This window comes from Phyllobates terribilis, unplaced genomic scaffold (genome assembly GCF_046119375.1).
Source record: "Phyllobates terribilis strain yellow unplaced genomic scaffold, ASM4611937v1 Scaffold_1__5_contigs__length_1240528914, whole genome shotgun sequence".
NCBI lineage: Eukaryota > Metazoa > Chordata > Amphibia > Anura > Dendrobatidae > Phyllobates > Phyllobates terribilis.
Genome location: NW_027362761.1, coordinates 1,207,756,759 through 1,207,784,278, shown reverse-complemented (window position 1 = coordinate 1,207,784,278; position 27,520 = coordinate 1,207,756,759).

Sequence of the window (27,520 nt, the reverse complement as noted above, 5' to 3'; positions counted from 1 at the left end):
ACCCCAAAGACTTTCAATGAAATTGAGGTCAGGACTCATTGCAGGCCATTTTAAAATAGTTCATTTTTTCTTTTTCAACAATTCCTATGTACTTTTGGATGTGTGCTTTGGGTTATTGTCTTGCTGGAGGACCCATGATCTTCAACTCAAATCAAGTTTTCTTACACTGAGTAGGACATTTCTATCTAAAATCTCTTGATAATTCTCAGATTTAATGATTCCTGTGATACGATCAAGGCTTCCAGTACCAGACGCAGCAAAGCAACCCCACAGCATTATGGATTCTCCACCATGCTTAACTGTTGGTAAGGTGTTTTTTTCCTTATAAGCTTCATTGCATCGTCTGTAAACAAACTGTTGCTTTGCGTTGCCAAAAAGCTCTATTTTTGCTTCATCTGTCCACAGAACGTTTTCTCAGAAGTATTGTGGATTATCAAGGTACTCATTGGCAAAGATCAGTTGTTCCTTTTTATGTCTTTTCTTCAGCAATGGTTTCTTCCTTGGCATTTCCCCAAAAAGCTCTGCTTGGTTTAGTGTGCAGCATATGGTACTTGTTAAAACCATAACCCCAGACTGATCTAGGTTGGCATTCAGGTCTTTAGATGTTTGACGTGGTGTTTTTTCCACCATTCGCACCAACCTTGGAAGACATCTCATTTTCCTCTTTTCCCCACGTCCAGGGAGGTTCTTGATGGTTCCATACTTGGCAAGTTTCTTAATAACATTGCGCACTGTTCAAGCTGGGATACCAGGATCTTTGGAGATGGCCCTATACCCTTTGGAGTTCTTGTGTTTATTAATAGTAGCAGTTCCAATGTCCTCAGACAGCTCCTTTGTCTTCACCACTGTGACAAAGGAACAGGGTCTATCATTCATTGGCTAATTCATGTCACATGGGCACCGACAATTAATCACAGGAGAATCTCTTTTGTGACTTATCACAGGCAAGGCAAAATGTGTTTCCATACTAAATTAATGTAAAAGGTGCCAATAGCAGCGACACAGCAAGACTTTCAATTTTTCTATTTTTCCTTCCATTCTTTTTTGTTTTAAATTATTGTTTATTATTTGCTCTTTTGTATTTAACACGAGTCTCAATACAAAAAACTTTCACTTAATTCATTTTTTTCAGGAGATATTCCACATTATGTACTAAACTTTATAGGTGCCAATAACGATGAGCAGGACTGTAGATCTTCTTCCCTGTGATAGTAGAAGGTGCACCTGATGGGACAATCGCTTTTATCAAATTTCAAGATATAATATACCTCTAAATATAATGCATCTAAGACATCCAACCCATTTTCTAATCCAGCTATATATTAACCCAATTGCTATACTAACCCAACCCTATACTAACCCAACTTTATATTAACCGAACTCTATACTAACCTAACCCTATACCAGCCCAATTGTTGGAAATGTTCAACTGGTAATCAATTGGTTAGAAAATAAATCCATATCTAACAAACTTAATTTCTTCTTGTTGTCGCCTTGTGCATGTTGGTTCCATGTTGTATTGTGCCTTTGGTAGTCTGTATTTATTAAAGTCATCCTAAAAAGCTTACTGTGTCCCTTGTAAACAAGGGATGGAGTTTCCTGGATTCTATTGTGGCACAACTTGTCACTGATGTAGCATTGTGGAGCAAAGTAGAGTATTGTGGTGCTAACCAGTGGAGGAACCTGGAGGAAGTGAAAACAGGAGATGGCACCATGAGGTGTGGTTGAGACCATGGTTGTAGTCTGGAGGACTTGGTTTCAGTGTTGTAGTATTATCTGATCTTATCCAGCCCTAGGACAATGCACTGGAGATAAGTGCGAGACTAATATCCTAAGGACAAGGGATAGAGAGGACTTTAGGCTGCAGACACATGAGAAAGTTTCCTGAACTGAGTCCAAGAGGACTTAAGCCCTGGGCCAAAAAGGAAATGTTATCCCAGTTTGTGTTGACCAGTAAGATGAGGGGATAATCCTTGGAAATTTCACTTTTCCTGTAACCTAGCAAGTGTGCTTTACACATCCAGTAATACGTTAAAGTTGTATTGCAATTTAGTTGTGTAGTTTTTAAGAAAATGGTGACAAAATTGTCTTGGCTTGGTTTTGAACTACTGGAACGCCGCTGATCCTGGGACCATTCTGTAGGTGAGATAGATATGTTACGTAATGAGCACCCATGAGGGTCCATGAAAGGCCTCAAGGTCACAAGGACCCACAGAAGCACAGTGTTTCATGGCAATATGACTGTTGCACTCCCATGAGCGCTGTAATCTCTGGGTAGAGATTGGCCTGTTAAAGACCAGAGACTGACGATAGCATTCTATTACAGGTTTCATGGCCCACAGTCACTTTGGCACAACCCGACCTGATGGTCACTTCTGTGAATTTGAGATTCCTTAAGCATAAAGTTTAGACTATCTAAACCAAAAATTCTCGAATGCGCATTTGTTGAAATCTCTTCTATGTGTGGGTGTTGGAGGGTAAAGGATCTTATGAGGAAATATTAGCCCTAAATCATTGATTACCATGCATGTTACAGGCTCTATGGAACAACACCTCCAGCATCACCCACCAGTGGGTATAATAAATTAGTGTCAGCCAAGTAACCTAACATATCAAATGGACATCTGGCAGGGTGTGTTGCACCAAGACGCATAGTACTGCCCTTTATAAGGCTCTTTAACATAATCTTATAATCATCCATGTGAGTGTTCATAAGAAGGCTGGTTGGCAATCAATAGCAACTGTAGATAATGATCAGTCATTGAATGAGCAAATGCTCAAATATAATTTCACCGATAAGTCCTCATTGGGGCAGACGGCTACAAAGAGATGGCAGAGGAACAAGCTGGATTCAGAAAAGGCAGAGGAACAAAAGATTTGATTGCGAACATTCGATGGATAATGGAAGAGGCCAAAGAATACAACAAGGAGATCTATTTTTGCTTCATCGACTACAGCAAAGCCTTCAACTGTGTTGATCATCGGAAACTTTGGAATACCACGAAGGACATGGGTGTGCGGAACCATCTGATCATCCTCATTAGGAACCTTTACAACAGTCCTAACAGAAGATGGCGACTTGCTATGGTTCAAGGGAGTGTGAGCAGTCAGACAAGGTGGCATCCTGTCACATTTTCTGTTCAACTTATATGCAGAAACTATTTTCCAACTTTTGCCAACTTAGTCCGACAGTGCTACCAGGTACGACAGGGACTCATTTGTGATGGATGGCGACAAACTGGAAGTTGTAAAGAACTTCAACCTTCTCGGATCCATGATCAATCAAGATGCAGCGACAACAAAGGAAGTCAATAGGAGAATGAGTATGGGCAAATAAACAATGAAGTCACTGGACAACGACATCAAATCGAGGAAAATTTCACTGGTAATGAAGACTTGCTTATTCTGCGGTAATATATGAATGCGAAACCTGGACGATAAAGAAACAAGACAGAAGAAGATTCGACACCTTCAAAATGTGGTGCTGGAGAAGGATGTTATCAATACCATGGATGGAAAAAAAACTCAAACAAATCAATTTTAGAACAAATCAAGCCAGACATGTCACTCGAAGCAAGGATCACCAAGCTATGACTTGCCTGCTTTGGACACATCATACGAAGAGAGCAATCACTAAGATCACCGGAGAAGGACATCATGGTCAGAAGAGTAGAAGGAACAAGCGAAAGGGGTAGACTAGCAACTCAATGGCTTGATACAATCAAAATAACAGTGGAAAAGACACTAGTGGACCTATCTAGGCTTGCACTAGATCAATCTTGCTACAGATCGTTCACCCATCAAGTCGCCATGGTTCGAGATTGAGGTACAGGCCATTAAATAATAATAGTTAAATAATGGGGTGTCATGGTACATAGTTTTCCCTGTCCTGCATTTCTGTATAAAATGTCATGATGTGATGTAAATACCCATGCTCTTTCCCAGATCTTTGTTCCTCAACCATAATTTAACTTGGGCTTGTGTCAACACCGCTAGAGGACTCCCCATTGTTCTCTTAAGCAGGGGGAGAATTCACAGTACACATCTTTATAGACACATCGGAGCCATGCCATGGACTAAACCATCATCTAGGAGGGGGGAAACCCTCTCCTCCCCTACCCTTGGGCTGTTCCCGGTAGCCCAAGACAATGGACTTATGCGTGACCAGTGTTGTGTTGGGAGATCTCTGGAGGAAGAAGTGTGGGGGCTCTTAGCTGCGGCAAGACCTCACGCCCGTCGGTGATTGTGGACTTATTATGAACCTTAGGAATAACATGGATTTTTGATTTGGTATGCTGCCTGCCTTAATAAATCCCGTTGGAGCGTTCTTAGTCCGGTGGTCTCTTCTTGCTCTGCCGCATACCCCGTCACAAACTGGTTGGCAGCGGTGGGATCAGAGCAGAAGGAATGGAGGACAACGGCCCATCAACTGCTGGAACCAGAGCTTCAGAGTACAAGAACTGGACTGTGGTGAGCTTACAAACAAAGGCCCGTGAACTGGGGGTCAGCTACATGGGACTCTTAAAGGAGCAGCTAACTGAGGCTTTGGAAGGAGTTCGCCTGCAAGAGGACGCTGAGAAAGCACCTCCACGGCCAATGGAGGAAAGGCGACAGGCAGAGGTAAATACCCAAAAAAGTCAGTGGGCTGTGTGGTACGAGGAGGAGATGGCAATGATGGGAGAGGAGGTCTCCATAGACTATAAGATGGAGGTCATGCGAGGAGCTAAGGAGATGGCATTGCTGGAGAGGCTGATAGCTTTGGAAGCAGCTAGAAGCGCCAGACAGACTGTAACCCCAGCACCCACCATGAGGGAACTTCCCAGAGTGTCCCGCAAAGATTTCAAGCCATTCCAGGAGGCTGCAGGTGACATTGAGGGCTTCTGCTAGGACTTTGAGCTTCAGTGTCGATTAATGGAAGTCCCAGAAAGGGAGCGAGTCCGACATCTGGTGGGGCTCTTAGAGGGTGGAGCTGCCGCAGCCTATAGAGCTATGGACCCTCGGGGGGGGACTGTGAGTATGCAGACATTAAACGGAATATTCTGGAACACTACGCTGTGACCCCAGACACTTATAGGACCCAGTTTCGTACTTTGGCCTGTGATGAGGAGGTGTCCTTCAAGATGTATGCCCACAGACTCAAACAAATATGTCATCGCTGGCTGAGATCCGAGAATGGGTGCGTGAACGGAGACCAGCCATGGTGGAGGAAGCTGCAGCTCTAGCGGATGAGGCTCTCACCATCAAGCCTCAATGGAAAAAATTACTACTCAGTGAGAAAAGAACTACCAGCCCCCTGACGATGGCGGCCCCTGGTCATTCGGCCTCCCATACTCACCATCCCAATAGACCATCCACTCATGGTGACTATCGTGTGACTGTGCCTCGCATTACTCCTGCTCCGCCTTCGGAACTACGATGTGGAGGAAGAGTCCCAGAGCGCAGATGTTATAGATGTGGGCAGCCTGGGCATCTGCAATTCCAATGTTCAGGTGTTCGGAGGCAGGACAGCTACAGACCGCCTTTGCTGGTTCATTATCTACAGACACCCTCACCAGGAGAAGAGCTGGATTCAGTCCCTGACGACTTGCCAAGTGACTCCGATACCCTGGCTCCCATACCAGGAGTCTATGGGGTGCGAGCCCCAGCCACCTGTTCTTCTGACCGTCAGCACAAACATCTACAGGAGGTCGTGCTGGATGGCCAAAAGGTTGTCGGCTTCCGTGACACTGCGGCTTTTCTCACCATAGCCGATCCCCGCGTACTTCAGCCAGAAGCAATTCAAAAGGGACCAGGAATTGCCATTGAATTGGCTGGAGGCACCCAGAGATATATTCCAAGAGCGAGGGTGACCCTGGATTATGGCTTTGGGGCCAAACAATGCGTGGTCGGTGTGATGAGCGGCCTCCCCGCAGACGTTCTTTTAGGAAATGATGTGGGACATCTGCATTGCCACTTCGTCGGTGCGGTAACCAGAAGTCAAGCCAAGAGAGCAGCAGATGGGGACGCATACAACTCATCCATGGAAATGAGGCCACCAGAACCGCCGACACCGCCGGTGAGTGATTCTTCTTGTGGGGACAATGTGAGTGATACCTGGGATAGAGTTCAGTTTCGACAAGAAGTCGATACTGACCCCACCCTAGCTAGTTTTAGAGCACGAGCTGAGACAGGGCAGTTAGTGGAGAACAGGGAAAGGATTATCCGAGAAAATGGACTTTTGTATAAGGTTACCAATGCTGCCTCCCCAGATAAGCCCTGGACTTGTAACAAACAGATGTTCCTCAGAAATACAGGATTCCCCTACTACACCTTGCTCATGATCCTACTGCTGGTCATCAAGGCAAAACCCGCACTGAGAGACGATTGACTCAAACCTTCTATTGGCCAGGGATTTCTCAGGCAGTGGCACATTTCTGCCGAACTTGCGATATATGTCAGCGTAGAGGGCGACCCGGAGATCACCCAAAGGCCCCTCTGCAACCACTCCCTATCATAGAAGAGCCATTTCAAAGAGTAGCTGTTGATATCATTGGGCCTCTAGCTAAGCCAAGTAGATCAGGAAAGCAGTACATTCTCACTGTTGTGGACTACGCCACCCGATATCCGGAAGCTGTGGCCTTGTCCTGTATTTCTGCAGCCAAGGTGGCCGAGGCCCTGGTTACCATTTTCACCACAGTAGGATTTCCCAGTGAGATCTTGTCGGACCAAGGCTCCCAGTTCATGTCAGAACTAGTCCAGTGTCTGTGGCGCACCTGTCGAGTACGAGCGATTCGAACGACACCGTATCATCCACAAGCAAATGGACTTTGTGAACGATTTAACGGTACTCTGAAGAATATGCTGAGGGCCTTCACGGACAGAGATTCAGACTGGGAGAAATACCTACCCCATCTCTTGTTTGCCTATCGGGAAGTTCCTCAGGAGTCCACCGGGTTTTCCCCCTTTGAACTCCTCTATGGAAGAAAGGTCCGAGGACCCTTAACTCTGCTCAATGAATACTGGGCGGGGCAAGTTGAAGATACAGGCGCCCCTGTTGTCCCTTATGTCCTAAAGCTGCGAGAAACCCTGGCTCAACTTGCTAGTTTCGCCCAGAGTCATGTGCATATGGCTCAAACCCGACAGAAGACCTGGTATGACCGTAAAGCACGCTATCGGGAGTTTGTAGAAGGACAACCGGTCTTAATGATTATTCCCCATCCACAAAATAAACTGCAGACCACGTGGGAGGGTCCCTTCTGGGTTCTCAAGAAACTAAATGACACCAATTACCTTCTTGCTCTAGATGATCAGGGACTAAGACAAAAGACTGTCCATGTGAATATGATTAAGGAATACCACGACCGGAACCTTCCAATGATAGCAAGCTGTCGGCTAGCTTCAGAAGACGGTCCCGAGGAAGAGGACTCCCTACCGGATCTCGTGGAAGCCACGAGAGCCCCGTCCACTGTGGAACAGGTTCCTCTGGGAGATCACCTGGACCCCTTACAGAAAGACCAGATGCTGGGAGTGCTTCAACAGAGACAGGCTGCTTTCTCATCTCAACCAGGTCGAACCACCGTCACCCAACATCATGTAGACACTCAGGGTATCCGTCCCATGCAACAGGCTCCTTACCGGGTACCTGAATCAGTTCGAAACACCATGCAGCACGAACTAGAGGAGATGTTACAGCTGGGGGTAATCCAGGCCTCTCATAGCCCTTGGGCCTCTCCTGTGGTGTTAGTACCAAAGAAGGATGGGAGTACTCGATTTTGTGTGGACTACAGACGACTTAATGAATATACTGTCAGTGATCCTTACCCAATGCCCCGTATTGACGAACTTCTAGACCGAATGGCTGGATCCCGATATGCCACTACCTTAGATCTCAGTAAGGGATACTGGCAAATTCCTCTGACGGAGGAAGGGAGAGGACGGTCCGCTTTTATAACCCCCTTTGGAATGAAAAATGCCCCGGCAACCTTCCAGAGAATGGTAGATCAGATCCTCTGGGGATGTGGGGACTTTGCTTGTGCCTACTTAGATGATATCGCCGTCTTAAGCCAGATGTGGGAGGAACATCTGAATCAAGTAGCCGTTATTCTTTTATTCTTAACCTGATTCTTGCAGCCGGCCTAACCATTCGACCCGATAAATGTCAATTGGGGATGGGTGAAGTCCAGTACCTAGGGCATAGAGTAGGGGGAGGGAAGCTCCGTCCAGAACCTGCAAAAATCCAGGCTATTAGAGACTGGCCTGTACCCCAAACTATGAAACAAGTTATGGCTTTTTTGGGCACTGCTAGCTACTACTGAAAATGTGTTTCTCATTTTAGCACTGTGGCCAAGTCTCTTACCGACCTGACCAAGAAAACGATGCCCAGGCTGGTAATCTGGACTCCAGCCTGTGAGGAGGCTTTTAACCGGCTGAAGGACGCCCTGGTCTGTGACCCTGTTCTGGCTGCTCCAGACTACAAGAGGCGATTCATTGTGCAGACGGACGCCTCTGCTTATGGATTGGGAGCTGTACTCAGCCAGGTGAATGCAGTGGGGGACGAGCACCCCGTCGCCTACCTCAGCAGGAAACTGCTGGACCGAGAAGTGGCCTATGCAACTGTAGAAAAAGAATGTCTGGCTATAGTGTGGGCCCTCCAGAAACTAAATCTGTATCTGTATGGACGAGAATTCACTGTGGTTACTGATCACAATCCCCTCACTTGGCTGAACAGAGCCTCTGGGGACAATGGACGCTTACTACGATGGAGCCTGGCTCTGCAACCCTATAACTTTACAGTACAGTATAGAAGAGGCAGCCAACACCAAAATGCAGATGGACTGTCCAGGCAGGAGGAGCCCAGAGTCCGGTCAGCCCTGCCTGTGTGTACTTAACAAGCGACCTGTAGAGGTCCCTCGTACGTACACAAAATTGGAGGGGAAGGAATTGTCATGGTACATAGTTTTCCCTGTCCTGCATTTCTGTATAAAATGTCATGATGTGATGTAAATACCCATGCTCTTTCCCAGATCTTTGTTCCTCAACCATAATTTAACTTGGGCTTGTGTCAACACCGCTAGAGGACTCCCCATTGTTCTCTTAAGCAGGGGGAGAACTCACAGTACACATCTTTATAGATACATCAGAGCCATGCCATGGACTAAACCATCGACTAGGAGGGGGGAAACCTCTCCTCCCCTACCCTTGGGCTGTTCCCGGTAGCCCAAGACAATGGACTTATGCGTGACCAGTGTTGTGTTGGGAGATCTCTGGAGGAAGAAGTGTGGGGGCTCTTAGCTGCGGCAAGACCTCACGCCCGTCGGTGATTGTGGACTTATTATGAACCTTAGGAATAACATGGATTTTTGATTTGGTATGCTGCCTGCCTTAATAAATCCCGTTGGAGCGTTCTTAGTCCGGTGGTCTCTTCTTGCTCTGCCGCATACCCCGTCACATGGGGTCATTAAGGTCACCCGTAATTTACAACCAGCCTCGGTAAAACCTGTATCGAGAACCACAGTGGTTGATAGCGTGACTTTACATAATGGGACCTAGAACATCTTACGGTGAGAGTGGTACAAACATTCTTAGCCCAATAAATATGGAACTTGATATTATTTTTCATTATTAAAGTATTCAAATGTCATTTTTACGGCAAAGTCATTTTCTTTGTGATCTTCAACAATCGGTTGGTTTAAAGCTAAACATTACAATTATCATCAATTTAGATGTAACAGCGTATCCCCAGGAATGATGTGCAAGGAAGGGCCACTTTGGTAAATGGCTTTATTAATTAATTAATTGTATCAGCATGAATAAGGTTAGTTAATTAGGTGATTGAGGGAAGGAGTGGATACAGGACGGTGTTATTCAGCAAATTACACCACTAATGGAATGAGCTAATAGGACAATGGGGTCAGAGTAACAGCTTCATCCAATTTTATATATTAACTTCTGGTCATTGACTGATTAAGAAACATAAAAAATGGCATGATTTCTTCTCTCCGACATTGCAAACAATTTCTAATATCTACTGTAGTTAAACTAATTGATATTCTTAAGAGCTGTAGGTTAAAAACTCTTTGAGCTACATGGGAGAAATTTTTTTGTCAAAAATTGGCCAGTTGTTCTTTTTTTCCTCCCCAAGCCAAGTAAAATTGCTCATTTGCTAATTTTTTTTAAAGTTAAGGAAAATGTTTATTATTATTTATGTGGCCTGTTTTATTTTTTTAGACTTTGGGGGCAAAACCCAGAACAAGTGCAAATTTTTTTCTTCATCTTGGCTTACAGATGCGAAAAACTGATAAAAATATATATGTGAAAGTGACCTATATGAGATGTCCACTTAGAGCCCCAGAGGAATAACTAATGCTCCTGGTTGTAGAGTTCAACTTGAGCTTCTCTGCGGTCCTCACCATCTGCTGAGAACAAAAAAAATCCTACCCTGCATACCTCTGTATCAATGTAATATGGTGCGGGACGGTAGACGTGGGCGAGGTACTCGTGCTTCACGCCCCGACACACTACATCAAAATGCGGGTCCTAGCTGGGTGTGTGGACTTTAGCTATAGGGGCACTGTGCCCTTGCCGACCGCATGATGCCGTTGACTTCACTGGCCAGGACTAGATGTTCTACAGTTCAATGAGTGAGACCACCACTCAAAAATAATCTGTCTTTTACTGATCAATAACGTAGGGAAAAATATTTACAGTGGATAGTGGGTACAAAAGTTGGTGGACGTTTCTCTTAGAACATATGACATTTTCATATGCATTCTGTTCCTTCCCGAATTTCTCCTCTATGTCTGTTAGCCTCTCTCTCTATCTTATCCACCACTCAACAACACTTCGGAAGCTAGTCTCCAACAGCAGCACCAGTAAGGGAGAGTCCTATTTTTTAACCCATGGTTCCACGTCATTTTTTCCCTTAGGGAAGCTACTTGTGCCATTATGGCCATTACTTAACTTCTCTGCTTGCTAACGCCTTGGAACTACCGCATGGGACACTCTCTTTGTCCTATCTTCCTTCTCAGCACTGCTCTTTCATTTGGCTGTCAGATAACTCCTTACAGTCCCTCTAGGCTTTATGACCTAGACCTCATGTCGGGAGAATCACTCACTCCTAACAATTTTCCTTATCCCCACTCTGTATCATGGGCTCCGTTGCCTCATTCTCCGCTCACTTTAGGGGCAGCCAATTCATGTGGCTCTGCTGAGTAATCAGACCAAAATTCTGCTGTAGCTGCAAGTTAGGCCCTGTCTGCCTTCCTAACTGGAAACTCTATCTGCCCCTTTACTTTATCTCCTCCCACTCTGGGCTAGTCCCAATCATTAATTTTACCTATTCCTATCAACTATCTGTGGCTGGGTAGAACATAGCTTAACACTATCAATTCAGATTATTAATCATTCAAACGTTATAACAAATTGCAACAATATACGTATCTTCTAGGGAGAACGTGGGCTACACCTCCACCTTCTTACATACATCTTATGTGGAAAGGGTCATGCAAATTAACATTACAGATCCCAGACCCCAAAATGAATTCAGGCCATGGCCCAAACTTCAAAATAAATCTAGATCCCTTCCCAGATCCATTAGTTAATTCAGACATCAAAAAGTATTCAGACCACAAACCAGACCCCACAATTTATCCAAACCCCAATTCGGACCTCAAAATAAATTCAAAACTCCGACAGGACAGAAAAATCAATTTAGGTTTTAGGCTATGTGTCCACGATGCAGAAGTGCTCCGGATTTTTCCTGAGCGTTTCTGCATCTCCCTGGCAGAAAAAATGCATAAGGATTTTACATGCGTTTTTCTGCCAGGGACAAGTGTGTGTCACGCGTTTTGCACATGCGATTTCACATGCGGGTTGTCATTCACTTTCCAAGCGATTTTAGCATCACTTGGAAAAGTGCTTGACAACTTGGTCACACTATATAAATCCAAGCAACCGGCATGGATTTTATATAGTGTGACCAAGTTGGTTAAAAAAAAAAGAATAACAATGGTAAAAAAAAACAAAAAAAACATATACTCACCTTCCGATGGCCCCCCAGTCTCCTTCTCTGATGCGTCCGGTCTCCCCGGTGTCTCACGGTGGTGTAAAAGTACCTTCCATGACGTCACTTAGTCATGTGACAGGTCACGCGACCGCCGACGTCAGCGGTCGCGTGACCTGTCACATGACTGAATGACGTCATGGAAGGTCCTTTTACTCCATCGCGAGCCACTGGGGAGCCAAGACATACCGGATAGAAGACCGCGGGCCATCAGAAGGTGAGTATAATGTGTTTTTTTATTTTAAATTCTTTTTTTTACAGGTACTATGGTACCCGGGTCAGGATGAGAGTCTCCTTTTCTCCAGACCCGGGTACCATCTGCACATTGAATCGCTTAATATCCACATGTGCACATGTAGTCATGCGGATATTAAGCGATTCAATGCAAGTCAATGGCGACAATTACGCTGCGTGTCCGCAAAATAATTGGTAGTGCTGCAGATTTTTCCGCAATGATAATCCGCAGCGGAAATTTCTGCAGCATGTGCACAGCACATACAGATTATCATTGGGGAACATGGCAGACCTTCTACCAAGCGTTTTTTAAGCGCGGAAACGCTTAAAAAACGCATAGTGGGCACACAGCCTAAGACTAGAGAGCAAATTAATTTAGACCCCAGAACAGATCAGACCCATGAATCAATCCAGCCCCCAAAGTCTATTCATAACTGTAGCGTCGGCATCCCTGCCTCCTGCTAGGCAGGGACGCTGTTCCCCTCACCTCTCCGCTCCGTGCCCGGCGTCCTCCTCCCGCTCTGCTGGCAGCGCGCGCTGCTTCCCGGCCACTGTGCTTAGGGCGCGCGCGCGCTCCCCCTCTCTTAAAGGGGCCGCGCGCGCAGTCCTAAGGAGTCCCCAGCCAATGGCCGGAGGACCTCACCATATATAAGGCACCTCCTCCAAAATGGAGGTGCCCGAGCAATGTTGTTGCAAAGCCTTCACTCTGCTTCAGCCCTCAGGTCCCGTTACCAGTTACCTGCCAGTCACCTGCCAGATTCCTGCCTGTTTCCTGCCAGTCACCTGCCAGATTCCTGCTTGATACCTGCCTGATATCCGCTTACCTGCTTGCAAGCCTGCGGTCCGACGGTCTGCCTTCCGACACCTGTCAGTCTGTCTATGGACCAGCCTGCCCGCTCACCTGGGAGCGCTCACCTGCTACCTGCCTGCTAGCCTACCTGGAGGCTCTGCCGTCACTTGCCGTGACCACCTGCCTGTCCAGAGACTCTTGCCCGCTCACCTGGGAGCGCTCACCTGCTACCTGCCTGCTAGCCTACCTGGAGGCTCTGCCGTCACTTGCCGTGACCACCTGCCTGTCCAGAGACTCTTGCCCGCTCACTTGGGAGCGCTCACCTGCTACCTGCCTGCTAGCCTACCTGGAGGCTCTGCCGTCACTTGCCGTGACCACCTGCCCGTCCAGAGACTCTTGCCCGCTCACCTGGGAGCGCTCACCTGCTACCTGCCTGCTAGCCTACCTGGAGGCTCTGCCGTCACTTGCCGTGACCACCTGCCCGTCCAGAGACTCTTGCCCGCTCACCTGGGAGCGTCCACCTGCTACCTGTCTGCTAGTCTACCCAGAGACTGTCCCTGTCACTTGCCGTGACTACCTGCCCTTCTACCCAGAGACTGTCCCTGTCACTTTCCGTGACTACCTGCCCTTCTACCCAGAGACTGTCCCTGTCACTTGCCGTGACTACCTGCCCGTCTTCCCTGGGAGCCACCCACTTCCTTACAAGGACTGCCCCCTTGTATAGTTGCTCAGAGGTTCCGCCTCCCAGACCCGTTACAGTTTGCTCGGGCCCCGGAACCCGGTGGCACCCAAGCTCCCTCGCTCTCGGATCTATGTCATGAACTGTCCCGGCAGAGGTCCCAACAGGAGTCCATCCTGAGTCACCTGCGGAATGTCAACTCTCGCCTGGACACCCTGACTGCTCCACCAGTAACCACCGCTAGTGTCATGACTCGCAACCCGGCAGCGCCGCTGCCCACGAATACCATGGTATCCTGCACCGGACCCCGGCTTTCTGTACCTCCTCGCTTCGGAGGCGATCCCGCTCAAGCCCGGGGCTTCATAAACCAGTGCACCCTGCACTTTGAACTCCTGTCCCACCAGTTTATCTCCGACCGGGCCAAAGTAGCCTTCATCATGTCCTATCTCACGGGGGAGGCACTGGCTTGGCTAAATCCTCTATGGGAGAGAGGAGACCCCCTGGTGTCCAACCTGCCAGCCTTTCTCACGGCTTTCCGGAAAGTCTTCGACGAACCCGGACGGAAGACCTCATCCGCATCATCTCTGCTACGCCTCCATCAAGGAAATCTCACTGTGGGCCAATATGCCATACGGTTCCGTACCCTTGCTTCGGAGCTGGCCTGGGATAACGACGCCCTGGTGTCTGTCTTTTGGGAGGGTCTGTCCGGCCGTATTAAAGATGAACTCGCCGGTCGGGACATACCTACCACTCTCGACGACTTAATAACTCTTGCCACCCGGATTGACATCCGGTTCCAGGAACGCGCCAAAGAGGTCACCCGTGAGAGGAGGTTTCCACGTCTAGCCTCTACCTTTCAGAAACCGGTCACTTCTCCCGCTACTCCCCAGGCGCACTCACCCGAGCCTATGCAGGTCGACCAGACCAAGATGGTCAAGACCCGTCAAGAGTTACGCCGTGCCGAGGGGAGCTGCTTCTATTGTGGCAGTAAGGAGCACCGGATCCGTTCCTGCCCGGAGAGGTTGGGAAACGCCTGTGTCTAGGATCGCTCAGAGAGGTCGTCCTAGACAAGAGTAAACCCTCTCCATCTCTGTTGCTGTCAGTCTCTATCATCTGCGGGGAGAACCGTTATTTTGAACTAGCCCAACTTGACTCTGGAGCTGCCGGAAATCTCATTTCTCAGTCTCTGGTAGAGAAATACCGCATTCCCACCAAACATCTAGCTGTACCCTTATCTGTCGCTGCCGTGGATGGGGTCCTCTTACCGCATTCCATCCAACTCATCACCGAATCCATAACCCTGCAGGTGGGAATGCTGCACTCTGAGAGCATTTTCTTTCATGTTCTGCCTGGACTCTCTCACGCCCTCTTGCTAGGCCTACCTTGGCTTCAGAGACATGCACCCGTGCTTGATTGGCAGACCGGAGAAGTCCTTCGCTGGGGACAGGACTGCCATAAGACTTGTTTAGTTCCCGTCCATCCTGTCCGTCCTTCTCCTACTCCAGCCAATCTACCTGGTCTTCCGGCTCCTTATTGGTCGTATGCGGACGTCTTTAATAAAAAGGAGGCAGAGACATTACCCCCTCATAGACCATACGACTGCCCAATCGACCTGATGCCCGGCGCTACTCCTCTCCGTGGGCGCATTTACCCTTTGTCCGCTGCTGAGACCCGATCCATGTCAGAATATATTGAGGAGAATCTGGCCTGGGGATTCATCCGGAAATCTACTTCCCCGGCGGGAGCAGGCTTCTTCTTCGTCAAAAAGAAGGACGGTTCACTCCGTCCCTGTATAGACTATAGAGGCCTTAACCAGATCACGGTGAAGAATAAATACCCCCTTCTGCTCTTTCCGGAATTATTTGACCGTCTGAGGGGGGCTAGAATCTTCACCAAGCTGGACCTCCGTGGGGCGTATAACCTGGTCCGTATCCGTCAGGGGGATGAATGGAAGACGGCATTCAACACCCGGGACGGCCACTATGAATACCTGGTAATGCCCTTCGGTCTCTGTAACGCTCCTGCCGTCTTTCAAGAGTTGGTCAATGACATCTTCCGGGACCTTCTCTACTCCTCCGTAGTGGTGTACCTGGACGACATCTTGGTCTTCTCTCCGGATCTCCCCACACACCGGAGGGATGTTCGTCAGGTTCTGCTCAGGCTCAGGCAGAACCACCTCTACACTAAACATGAGAAGTGCCTCTTTGAGCAGACCTCGCTTCCGTTTTTGGGCTACATAATTTCTCAGACCGGCCTACGAATGGATCCTGAGAAACTGTCTGCCATCAAGAAGTGGCCTCGACCAGAGGAGTTGAAGGCTATTCAGCGGTTCCTGGGCTTCGCCAACTACTACCGCCTCTTCATACCGCACTTCTCTTCCCGGACTGCCCCAATCTCTGCGCTCACCCGTAAGGGCACTAATCCCAGAGAATGGCCGCCCGAAGCTGAGGAAGCCTTTCTTTCCTTAAAACAGGCTTTCTCTTCCGCCCCAGTGCTGCATCGTCCGGACGGCAAAAAACAATTCTTCCTGGAAGTTGACGTCTCCTCCTCTGGAGCCGGAGCGGTACTTACCCAAAAATCATCTTCCGGGAGAATGGTAACTTGCGGCTTCTTCTCCAAACTCTTCTCCTCTTCCGAGCGCAACTATTCTATAGGAGACCGAGAGTTATTGGCCATTAAGCTGGCATTGGAGGAGTGGCGTTACCTGCTCGAGGGGGCTCTTCACCCGGTAATAATTTACACGGACCACAAGAACTTGGCTTACCTCCAGAGTGCTCAGAGACTTAACCCGCGCCAAGCCCGGTGGTCCTTGTTTTTTGCTCGCTTTGATTTTGTTCCTCATTTTCGCCTGGCTGACAAAAACATCAAAGCTGACGCCTTGTCCCGATCCTTCCTGGTGTCTGATCTTGAGGAGGAACCTAAAAAAAATCATCGATCCCGCCAGAGTAATGCAGGTGGCCCCCGTGAGTCTAAATCGTCTCCCTCCCGGTAAGACGTTCGTAACGGTACCTGATCGGGAGAAGATCCTACACTGGGGTCACTTGTCTAAGCTTGCTGGCCACGCCGGTCAGAAAAAGACCCTCCAGCTTATCACCCGGCACTACCCTGCACAAGGACGTAATAGACTTTGTTTCTGCCTGTGTGTCCTGCGCCCGCAACAAGGTTCCGAAACACCTGCCAGCCGGTCGCCTCCTTCCTCTTCCAGTACCTGCTGCCCCCTGGCAGCATATAGCTATGGACTTCATAACAGATCTCCCTGTCTCTGCCGGTTGTACGGTCATTTGGGTGGTCGCTGACCGCTTTTCCAAAATGGCTCATTTCATTCCCCTGCCAGGCCTCCCGTCTGCACCCGAGCTGGCTGAAGACTTTATCCGCCACATCTTCCGTCTCCATGGCCTGCCCCTCCACATCGTGTCGGATCGTGGGGTTCAGTTCACCTCACGCTTCTGGAGAGCCACATGTAAGCTGCTAGACGTCACCCTGGACTTCTCCTCCGCATACCACCCACAGTCCAATGGTCAAGTGGAGCGGATCAATCAGATCCTGACCAGTTACCTCCGGCACTTCGTTAATGCCCACCATTCAGACTGGGTAGATCTCCTGCCATGGGCCGAATTCTCTTACAATAATCATGAGAGCGAATCTTCCTCCAAATCCCCGTTTTTTGTAGTCTTCGGTCAGCATCCTCGGATCCCATTTCCCGTCTCCACCTCGGTGGACAATCCGGCTGCGGAATCTCTCATTAGCAAATTTTACTCCATTTGGGAGAGTACCCGATCCGCACTCCTTCAGTCGTCCGAGCGGATGAAAAAACACGCTGACAAAAAACGCCTGGATCCTCCACAATTCCGTCCTGGAGATAAAGTCTGGCTCTCGTCCAAGTATGTCCGGCTCAAGATTCCTTCCTACAAGTTAGGGTCTCGGTTCATCGGCCCACTAGAAGTTATCAAACAAATCAACCCAGTGGCCTATAAATTGAAACTCCCGGCCAACTTGCGGATCCCTAACTCCTTCCATGTATCTCTCCTCAAACCCGTGGTACTTAACTCTTTTTCCAAGTCTACAGGTACGCCTCCTGCTCCAGTTTCCGCTGAAAACGAGTTTGAGGTAGAGAACATTCTGGCCACCAAAAGGGTATGAGGAAAAACCTTTTTTCTGGTAGATTGGAAGGGGTTTGGTCCTGAGGAGAGAACGTGGGAGCCCCGGGAGAACATCCATGCCCCTCTCATCCTTGATAAATTTCTGTCTGGCCTAAAAAAGGGGGGGCCTAAAGGGGGGGGGGTACTGTAGCGTCGGCGTCCCTGCCTCCTGCTAGGCAGGGACGCTGTTCCCCTCACCTCTCCGCTCCGTGCCCGGCATCCTCCTCCCGCTCTGCTGGCAGCGCGCGCTGCTTCCCGGCCACTGTGCTTAGGGCGCGCCGTCCCAAGGAGTCCCCGGCCAATGGCCGGAGGACCTCACCATATATAAGGCACCTCCTCCAAAATGGAGGTGCCCGAGCAATGTTGTTGCAAAGCCTTCACTCTGCTTCAGCCCTCAGGTCCCGTTACCAGTTACCTGCCAGTCACCTGCCAGATTCCTGCCAGTCACCTGCCAGATTCCTGCTTGATACCTGCCTGATATCCGCTTACCTGCTTGCAAGCCTGCGGTCCGACGGTCTGCCTTCCGACACCTGTCAGTCTGTCTATGGACCAGCCTGCCCGCTCACCTGGGAGCGCTCACCTGCTACCTGCCTGCTAGCCTACCTGGAGGCTCTGTCGTCACTTGCCGTGACCACCTGCCTGTCCAGAGACTCTTGCCCGCTCACCTGGGAGCGCTCACCTGCTACCTGCCTGCTAGCCTACCTGGAGGCTCTGCCGTCACTTGCCGTGACCACCTGCCTGTCCAGAGACTCTTGCCCGCTCACCTGGGAGCGCTCACCTGCTACCTGCCTGCTAGCCTACCTGGAGGCTCTGCCGTCACTTGCCGTGACCACCTGCCTGTCCAGAGACTCTTGCCCGCTCACCTGGGAGCGCTCACCTGCTACCTGCCTGCTAGCCTACCTGGAGGCTCTGCCGTCACTTGCCGTGACCACCTGCCCGTCCAGAGACTCTTGCCCGCTCACCTGGGAGCATCCACCTGCTACCTGTCTGCTAGTCTACCCAGAGACTGTCCCTGTCACTTGCCGTGACTACCTGCCCTTCTACCCAGAGACTGTCCCTGTCACTTGCCGTGACTACCTGCCCGTCTTCCCTGGGAGCCACCTGCTTCCTTACAAGGACCGCCCCCTTGTATAGTTGCTCAGAGGTTCCGCCTCCCAGACCCGTTACAATAACTCAGAGGAGATTCCTACGTTTTGCTCCCAGTTCTTACTCCTGGATCCTGACTTTTTGAAGCACCTGAAAGGCATCAGGACCCAATGTGCCAAATGTGGTGGTGTCAGAATCTGAAAGTCCAAGAGAGGGAACACTAAATATATGGAGGAGAACGGTAGAAACCTGGTCCTGAGTAGGCTCACCTAATGGAAACTACATGGAAGCTCTATGGGATTCCTGGCTTCAGGGCTTGCTCACAAATACAACTGCTGCTACCTCAATAGCAACAGTACTGGACAATATCATAAGACACTTGAATGATTATGGATGGTTTCAAAATTCTGTGAAAACATTGTCTGTGCGCGGATCTGAATATTGTCCCGACCACTGGGTCTCCTGACCTCAGCTTAGTGTTCGTAGGCATATATGAGGTAGTTAGCTCATGACAGGAGAACTGGCGGTCTTCGCAAGTTTTTTAATCCTAGCATAGACAATGCTTCACGGACATGTGAAACCGATCTGAACATGGTCCATGAATACCAAAATCTGTGGGAATAATGGTGGCACAGCTGATTGTGGATTCTGTATCTTTGGACATATTCAGACCTCGTTTAAAAGAAGTCAAAATCAACAAATGCATTTCTAACTGTATATACTACTGTATCTTGCATTTAATGCTTCCTGACCCAGATCCAAGACCAATTAGGAACAACAGCTGATTCATCAGATAACTTGGAACAACCCTATAGAAATCAATGAGATTGGATCTGGTATTAGTTTCTTAACCATGCAGAAAGTAAAAAACTCTGGAAAACAGAAATGAGAGTGTAACATCCCTGGCGGCGTGCTGGCATGGCTTACCACCTCCCACCATGCAAGACCGCCATCTTATCTATCAATCCAGGCTGCACACTTTGCACCAGTACCTGCTGTGTCTCTTGTCTGATTGCTTAGGGCGGCAGGGTGGTTACTGCCTGATTCTTATAGTTACTGTGTGCGCACTCCTAATGCCTCCCCAGCCTATTGCTGTGAGTCACTGGATACTTAAACCCCCTCCACCCAGTAGGGGGTGCCTGAGCAACACTATTCTTTAGTGTGTTCCTTGCAACTGAGTTGCCAGGTCCTGTCCTGTATCTTGTCTGTTCCGCCCCTGGGGGCTGTATACCCAGGCCTGTTACCTGTATCTGTGACTTCTAGTCTGTCTCCGCCACCCTGGGGGCTGAGTTCCCAGGCTCGTTCCTGTATCTTGTTCCTGGTTCAGTTCCTGTCTGAACTGTGTCCTAGCCCGTTACCTGTTTGTCTCTATGTCCGAACCTTCCCTTTTCCTGCAGTGTCTGAACCTGCACCTAACTCCAACTCGTTGTTTCTGAACTTCTGTTTGTGAGTTTTGTGTACACTCGCTACTTCATTGTAAGTACCTTTTGTGTATCTGGTTCTGCTTGTTTACTGCACCTGCGGTTTCGCTCTGCTCTGCTTGTTCACCGCACCTGCGGTTTTGCTCTGCTTTGCTTGTCTACTGCACCTGCGGGTTTTGCTCTGCTCGTCTACCGCACCTGCGGGTTTTGCTCTGCTCTGCTTGTCTACCGCACCTGTGGGTTTTGCTCTGCTCTGCTTGTCTACCGCACCTGTGGGTTTTGCTCTGCTCTGCTTGTCTACCGCACCTGTGATATTTTGCTCTGCTCTGCTTGTCTACTGACCTGCAGGCCTTCCTGGTGGCCTTTCTAATGGTCTTCGATGACCCTAACCCTGAGGCTTCTGCTAAAGCTTCCCTTCCCAATATCCTGGAGCAGTCCCGATGGGTGATGCGTGTAGGTAGCCCACCAGCTCTCCAGCCTGAAGAGACTGCTGCCCATACAAAATCCACACAGGATGATAATGCTCCACAGAATACTTCTCTTCCCAACCTCAAGAGGCAGTCCAGACGTGCAAGGCGTAGAGGTAAACAGTCACGCCAGGTTCTGTCCTCCAAAAGACCTCCTGTTCCCCAGCCTGTAGAGGCAGCTACCCGCACAGAATCCATGAAGGATGACCATGTTCGTCAGGCAAAGCAGAGGTCAGTCACAAAATCAGATTGCGGTCCCGCTGCGGTTGTTTGGGACACCCTGACAGTCTCTGTCCAGCGAAGTTTGGAAAATCCCAAGACATTAGGCCTGTAGGAGAGGCAGCCCTTGGCGTTAGTGTTTCCTCTCCACTGATGACCATGACTGTCTTCGTGGCAAGTGAAGGCCTCGGATTAACCGGAAGTTTCGGGCGTAAAGCCTTGAAGAGTCAGTGTCTGATTCCTGTCCGACAACTCCAGAATCTGATTTGGGCATGGTCAGCGGAAGGATGAGCTCTACTTAGAAACAGTCAAAATATGTCTGTACAAATTAAGCTCCAGATTGGAGCATTACACATGAAGAAGTTCACATTCCAGGTGCTGTCTGGTTTACCCACAGGTCGTCCAGAGCCGAGAGATCTAGTGCCCGCTCAGGTCTGGAGATCCTGCATGGTGTTTCCTGGGGGACTGCGGAGATACAAGGGGTGTCCAGTCCCCATATCTTCAGGACAGTCAGCAGTGTCTTCTTCTTCACCAGATCTGCTAGTCGCTGACTCGCTGTGCGCTGAAGTCTCTGAAGGAAGGGAAGCGGAGGCATTCTCCCCACACAGTCTCGACGATTGTACCAATGATCTGGCTTTAGGCACCGCCCCGCCTCGCAGACGTGTCATCTCAGAAACCAGACTGAAGTTGGTCCCTAAGCAAGGATCCTCCATCTCTAACAAATCTGGCAATAAGTCCATCAAGGCTGTGGCTACCTCCAAGTCTCTGCACCCCTCCAACCAGGCGGAGGACCTCCAGTTGCCTCCTGAATCCTCCGGGGTGCTACCTGATAACAAATGGAGAGAGACTTTTCTGCACCCTGTACCTGGTACTTCGCCCACTTCATCCAGTAAGCTTGGCAAAGTGTACGTCAAGGCGGTGGTTACCCCCGAGTCTCTGCACCCCTCCAACCCGGTGGAGGATCTCCAGTTGTCCCGTGAATCTTTTGGGGTGCTGGGTTCCTTGTACTTCACTCACTTCATCTGTTGCTGAGGATGGCTCGATGGGAGGAAGCATCCTAGTCACCAAGATGGTGAGACCAGTTTCGTTCCCTCTAGTGGACAGAAGAGGTAATCTTCTTGAAGAGAAGGATCGGCCTCCAAATTCTCTGCAGAAAATTCTTGCAGGCTTGAAGAAGAGGGGGTGTAAAGGGGGGGTACTGTAACATCCCTGGCGGAGTGCTGGCATGGCTTACCACCTCCCACCATGCAAGACTGCCATCTGCATACCAGCCGTGCCTGCCAATACCCATCTGTCTGCATACCAGCCGTGCCTGCCAGTACCCACCTGTCTGCATACCAGCCATGTCTGCCAGTACCCACCTGTCAGTATGCCAGCCTAACCTGCCTGTTCCTGCATTCCCCGGTGTCGGTCAACAGCTGTGACCGGGGTCTGACCTGGAGTAGCACCTGGTTCCTCTGCTTGGTTCCTCCCTGGTTCACGGAGTCGACTGAGCCGCCGTGTGACTTTGGTCAGACCGAGTTGATACTTAGTCACGCCCCTCCAGGCACTCCTCGGTTCATGGTCCAGTGGGATCACTAACCATGCTCACGCCAGTCTGTCCGGGCGTGTGCGTAACAGAGCGCATTTTTTGAAAAGATCTCTAAAGGAGAAAGACTGAGGACCCCACTGACCATAACAGCTAACACTCTACAGGAGAGAGAGAGGACCCCACGGATCGTAAGAGCTTATACTCTACAGGAGAGAGAGAGGACCCCACTGACCATAAGAGCTTACACTCTACAGGAGAGAGATCATACCTCACTGACCATAAGAGCTTACACTCTACAGGAGAGACAGAGAGGACCCCACTGACCATAAGAGCTTACACTCTACAAGAGAGAGAGAGAGAGGACCCCGCTGGACATAAGAGCTTACACTCTACAGGAGAGAGAGGACCCCGCTGACCATAAGAGCTTACACTCTACAAGAGAGAGAGAGAGGACCCCACTGACCATAAGAGTTTACACTCTATAGGAGAGAGAGGACCCCACTGAGAATAAGAGCTTACACTCTACAGGAGAGAGAGAGAGGACCCCCCTAACCATAAGAGCTTACACTCTACAGGAGAGAGAGGACCCCACTGACCATAAGAGCTTACATTCTACAGGAGAGAGAGAGAGAGGACCCCGCTGACCATAAGAGCTTACACTCTACAGGAGAGAGAGAGGACCCCGCTGACCATAAGAGCTTGCACTTTGTGCTTACACAAATTGTGCCCAGGGTTTACTCTACTAATAATGGTATCTTCAACTCCACATGAATGCGAGCACCTTGCATTATCAGCCATCTCGCCATCGCCCAGTGTTATACTATATTTCTAGGATATTTCTTCTCCATCCAGAGATGTTCGTTGTATTATATCCTATAAATCTTTCCTGCTTAGTGCAGATTACAAGGTGCCACAAATCTCTCCTCCACATACAAGTGTCAGCAGGCATGTATGGAGCCGGCTTCTTCCTCTGTGAACTGACTTTTTGCTCATTTTGTCCCATATGTGATTTTTACTGTATTGTTCGGCAACCGTGCACATTGATCAGGTAACCAAATGAAGGCCTATTAACAGACCCAAAGGACGTAATAAAAAGCTTTCCTTGGAAGAATTTACACCTGTAGTTTTACTGAGCACAAACGTCGTCTCTTTTTAGCACCGGAACCCGATAGCACTGAAACGTAAGAAAGTGACTTATGGATCCCAAGGCAGAGCCGGCCCTCCCTGGCTACCTGTTACATGGCGGCTGGTTTGCGCTGATATATTGGACACTGGTTTTACAGATCTTTTCCTGGGAACCTTTTGATTTTGCAGAAGACATTTATAAAATCTCCATTGCATTACTGATAGAAGTGTTGTGGGCTCCGATCATCCAGGAACCAAACATGACCTCTAAAACTTCACCAAAATGAGACCTTATAAAAGTAAATTTTAGACTGTGTTTATTTTGTGATTTCCTCTTTTTAAAGCCTTGTCCGCATATATGGGGGTGTATTACCAGCCCCCAGATTGGAAACAGGATGGCAATGGATGATACAGAGATGGCAATGAAAGGAGGGCAAGCAGAAAGAAAGTGGATTTGTAAGAACAAATGATCAATTAGGGGGCTCACCAGGTCATTCTTATTAGTAGGGGAAACATATTCTTAATAGGAGCTATCAACCCCCTAAAAAGCCTCTAGCTTACCTGCAATCAATTGGGACAAAGGGGTCCTTATAAAAAGTTAAATTCAAAGTAACACTAAATGTAGAAAACGACTGAACAAAAAAATAAAAATGTTCCAACACACACACGCACACTATTTTTCTCTCTTCTCTCTTTCTGATCCTTCTTAATCTCATATTACAATTAAAATGGGAGAAATATTTAAACAAATTCTCGATTTTTCCCAGGATCGCAGCGATGTCCTCCTCATTGTTCTGTATGTAGCTGTAAGACATCAATCTGCAGCAGGAGCCTCTCCCCTCTAACCTGTCTGCAGAAGAACAAAATGTCACCAAAGCACATTCCTTGGCTGAGGTGGACGGGAATTCATCTAGCTATCTGCCTAAAATGGAACAGATTAGGATTATCCTTCATGTGCTCTCCAGAAAGTTTGGCACTGGCCAGACAGGTGTGTAGTCTAAGAAATCTTCAATGTAAACTCCAGCAAGGAAGCAAGTAATTTCCTGGCTGGATTTTGAGGTAAAGGTGTTCACAATTCTTTCCAAATTTTGGTAGACACGCTTAGAGAATTGTAGCATAATCAGCAACGTAGCAGGGGGTCATCATCTGGAAAGAAATAAGGACACAGCAAGCCGAGGGATGAGGATGGAGCAGAGGTCAAAACCAAGAGTAAGACAATAATCAGGAAACCAATACCTGGAGTAAGACAGGTGCAAAATCTGGGAATGACTAAGGTTCAACGTCAGTATCAGAGTCATTGATGGAGTATTGGAGTGTGTCTAGGAAAAGGGGTCAGGCGGGTCATTTGCCCCGGGCCTAGCCGGTGGGGTTGTGCTGTCGGACCTCCTGATGCGGCGGTCTGAGATGTTTGAAGCGACAGAGATGACCAGGTGGCACACTGCGTGAGGTAAAATTCTTCTGCTTTATTCACACAATCTTTAAAACAAGGGAGCGGGTCGTGGATCAGACGTTAGGACGATGGCCGTTTCGTGTGACAAGAATGCTTCCATGGGTCCATTGGACCTGGTCTATTACTTCATGAGGACTATTGCTTTGGCGGTGCTGCACCTGTGACCTGAGGAAGCTGTGCAGCTGACTCACAGTCCAAGACTACTGAAAGAGGTAGGAGTTGTATGCGTAGTGCTGGTTTCTGAACATTACTTGCATTTAACGAGGTCTGAGATATTTCCCTGGTGGCTGCATTTTGCTAACTCCATAATTGGGATTTGGCAATTCTCTGAGTCAGCTCAGAGAAGTCGCTCCGTGCCGGCTCTAAGAAATCAATTGTACTTGTGCCTTTCAGATGTTAGTACAATTGAAACCCCAACCGCCGGCACTTCCGGGTCAAGGCAACTTCACCAGAGTGATCAGGTCAGCTGCGGACAAAGTATGAGGATCAGGGGGGTTTGGTGCTGACATAGAATGAGGAGTGGGAAATATTCGTGTGTACATAGTATGAGGAACAGTGGGGGGGGATTTGTATTGCGGACACAGTATGAGGAGTGGTGAGGAATTGATGCTGCAGACACATTATTAGGAGTGGGGGATTGGTGCTGCAGATAGTGTGAGAAACGGTGGGGGGGGATTGGTGCTGCGGACACAGTATGAAGAGCGGCAGTGGAATTTGTGCTGCGGACACAGCATGAGGAGCTGTGGGGAGATTGGTGCTGCAGACACAGTATGCTGAGTAAGAGGGATTGGTGCTGGGGACACAGTATAAGGAGCATGGGCATTGATGCTGTGGATAAAGTGTGAGCAGCGGAGAACATTGGTGCTGTGGTTACAATATGAGGAGCAGGGAGGGGATTGGTGCTGCGTTAGCTATAGCAAGATGTGGTAAAATTAAAACTTAGCTTCTAGTAGATATACCATAAAAAAAGCTAGAAAAATATGTATAAAACCAGTCCAGCCGGACTTAAAGTGCAAATAGACAGTGCAGCACAACACATTCACGTTAGCAATGCCTACACTAGAAATTGCATAAATCCACGTCCTATGAACCGCCCAACATTAAGGGAAGAACTAGCCCCTTCAGTCTAAACAGACGTGCCAAAATCAAATGCTCTAGTGTAGGTAGATAAACATGAAAACAAAAGAAAGAATAATCCCTATGTTAGGGTGAAAGCACAATCTATGATCTACACTGTGTTCCAAATTATTATGCAAATAATATTTTCTCAGATTTTCCCAAATTACCTATATGAATTGCAGTCATTGTAATTTTCCAGTCAAATAACTATTAGAGTACAATTTAAAGTTTTTTGTACAAACTGCCTATGATAACAGTATATTTAAAAAAAAACAAAAAAAACTCAAACTGCCCTCAAAATGCATGTTCCAAATTATTATGCACAGCAGAGTTTTCAACCTTTTCATTTTCATAAAGAACAAAAAAATGGTCATTTTTGAAATGATAAGCATTAGCAGGTTATTACAAACTGAAATCAAACAGTTTTCACCTCAAAACTTTATTCTAGGTGATGTTACATTTTGTAATGCACACGCCCGGACTGACTGGCGTGTGCATGCTTATGTAGTGATTCCACTGTGCAATGAAGCGGAGAGTGCCTGGAGGGGCGTAACTAAGTATCTGCCCGATCCGACCAAGGTCGCACGACGGCATACGACGCCAGTGCACCAGGGAGGAACCGAGCAGAGGAACCAGGGTCTACTCCAGGTCAGACTCCGGACACGGCTGTTGACCCACACCGGGGAATACAGGAACAGGCAGACTAGAGCGCAGGCTGGGTAGGGTCCAGTACAGACTGGGAGACAAATTCGAAACCGCAGACGCGGTGGACAGGGCAGAGCAAAGCGAAAACCGCAGATGCGGTGGACAGAGCTGAGCAAAGCGAAAACCGCAAACGCGGTGGGGACAGGGCTGAGCAAAGCGAAACCGCAGACGCGGTGGGGACAGGGCTCTGTACACACGGAACAGACTAGAAGGGAAAGGCAGAACCAGATACCCACAGGGTACTTGCAGAGAAGTAGCGAGTGGACCACAAACTCACAAACGGAAGTACAGTGACAATGAGCAGGAGTTAGGTACGAGTTCAGACTCTGCAGAAAAAGGGAAAGTACGGACATAGAGAAAAACAAAACAGGCTAGGAGAGTATTCAGACAAGAACAGACACAGCAGCAAGATACAGGAGCGGGTTCACACAGGCCTGGAAATACAGCCTCCAGGATAGGCAGAAGACAACAGGCTAGAAGATAATACAGACAGGACACAGTTCAGACACGGGAAC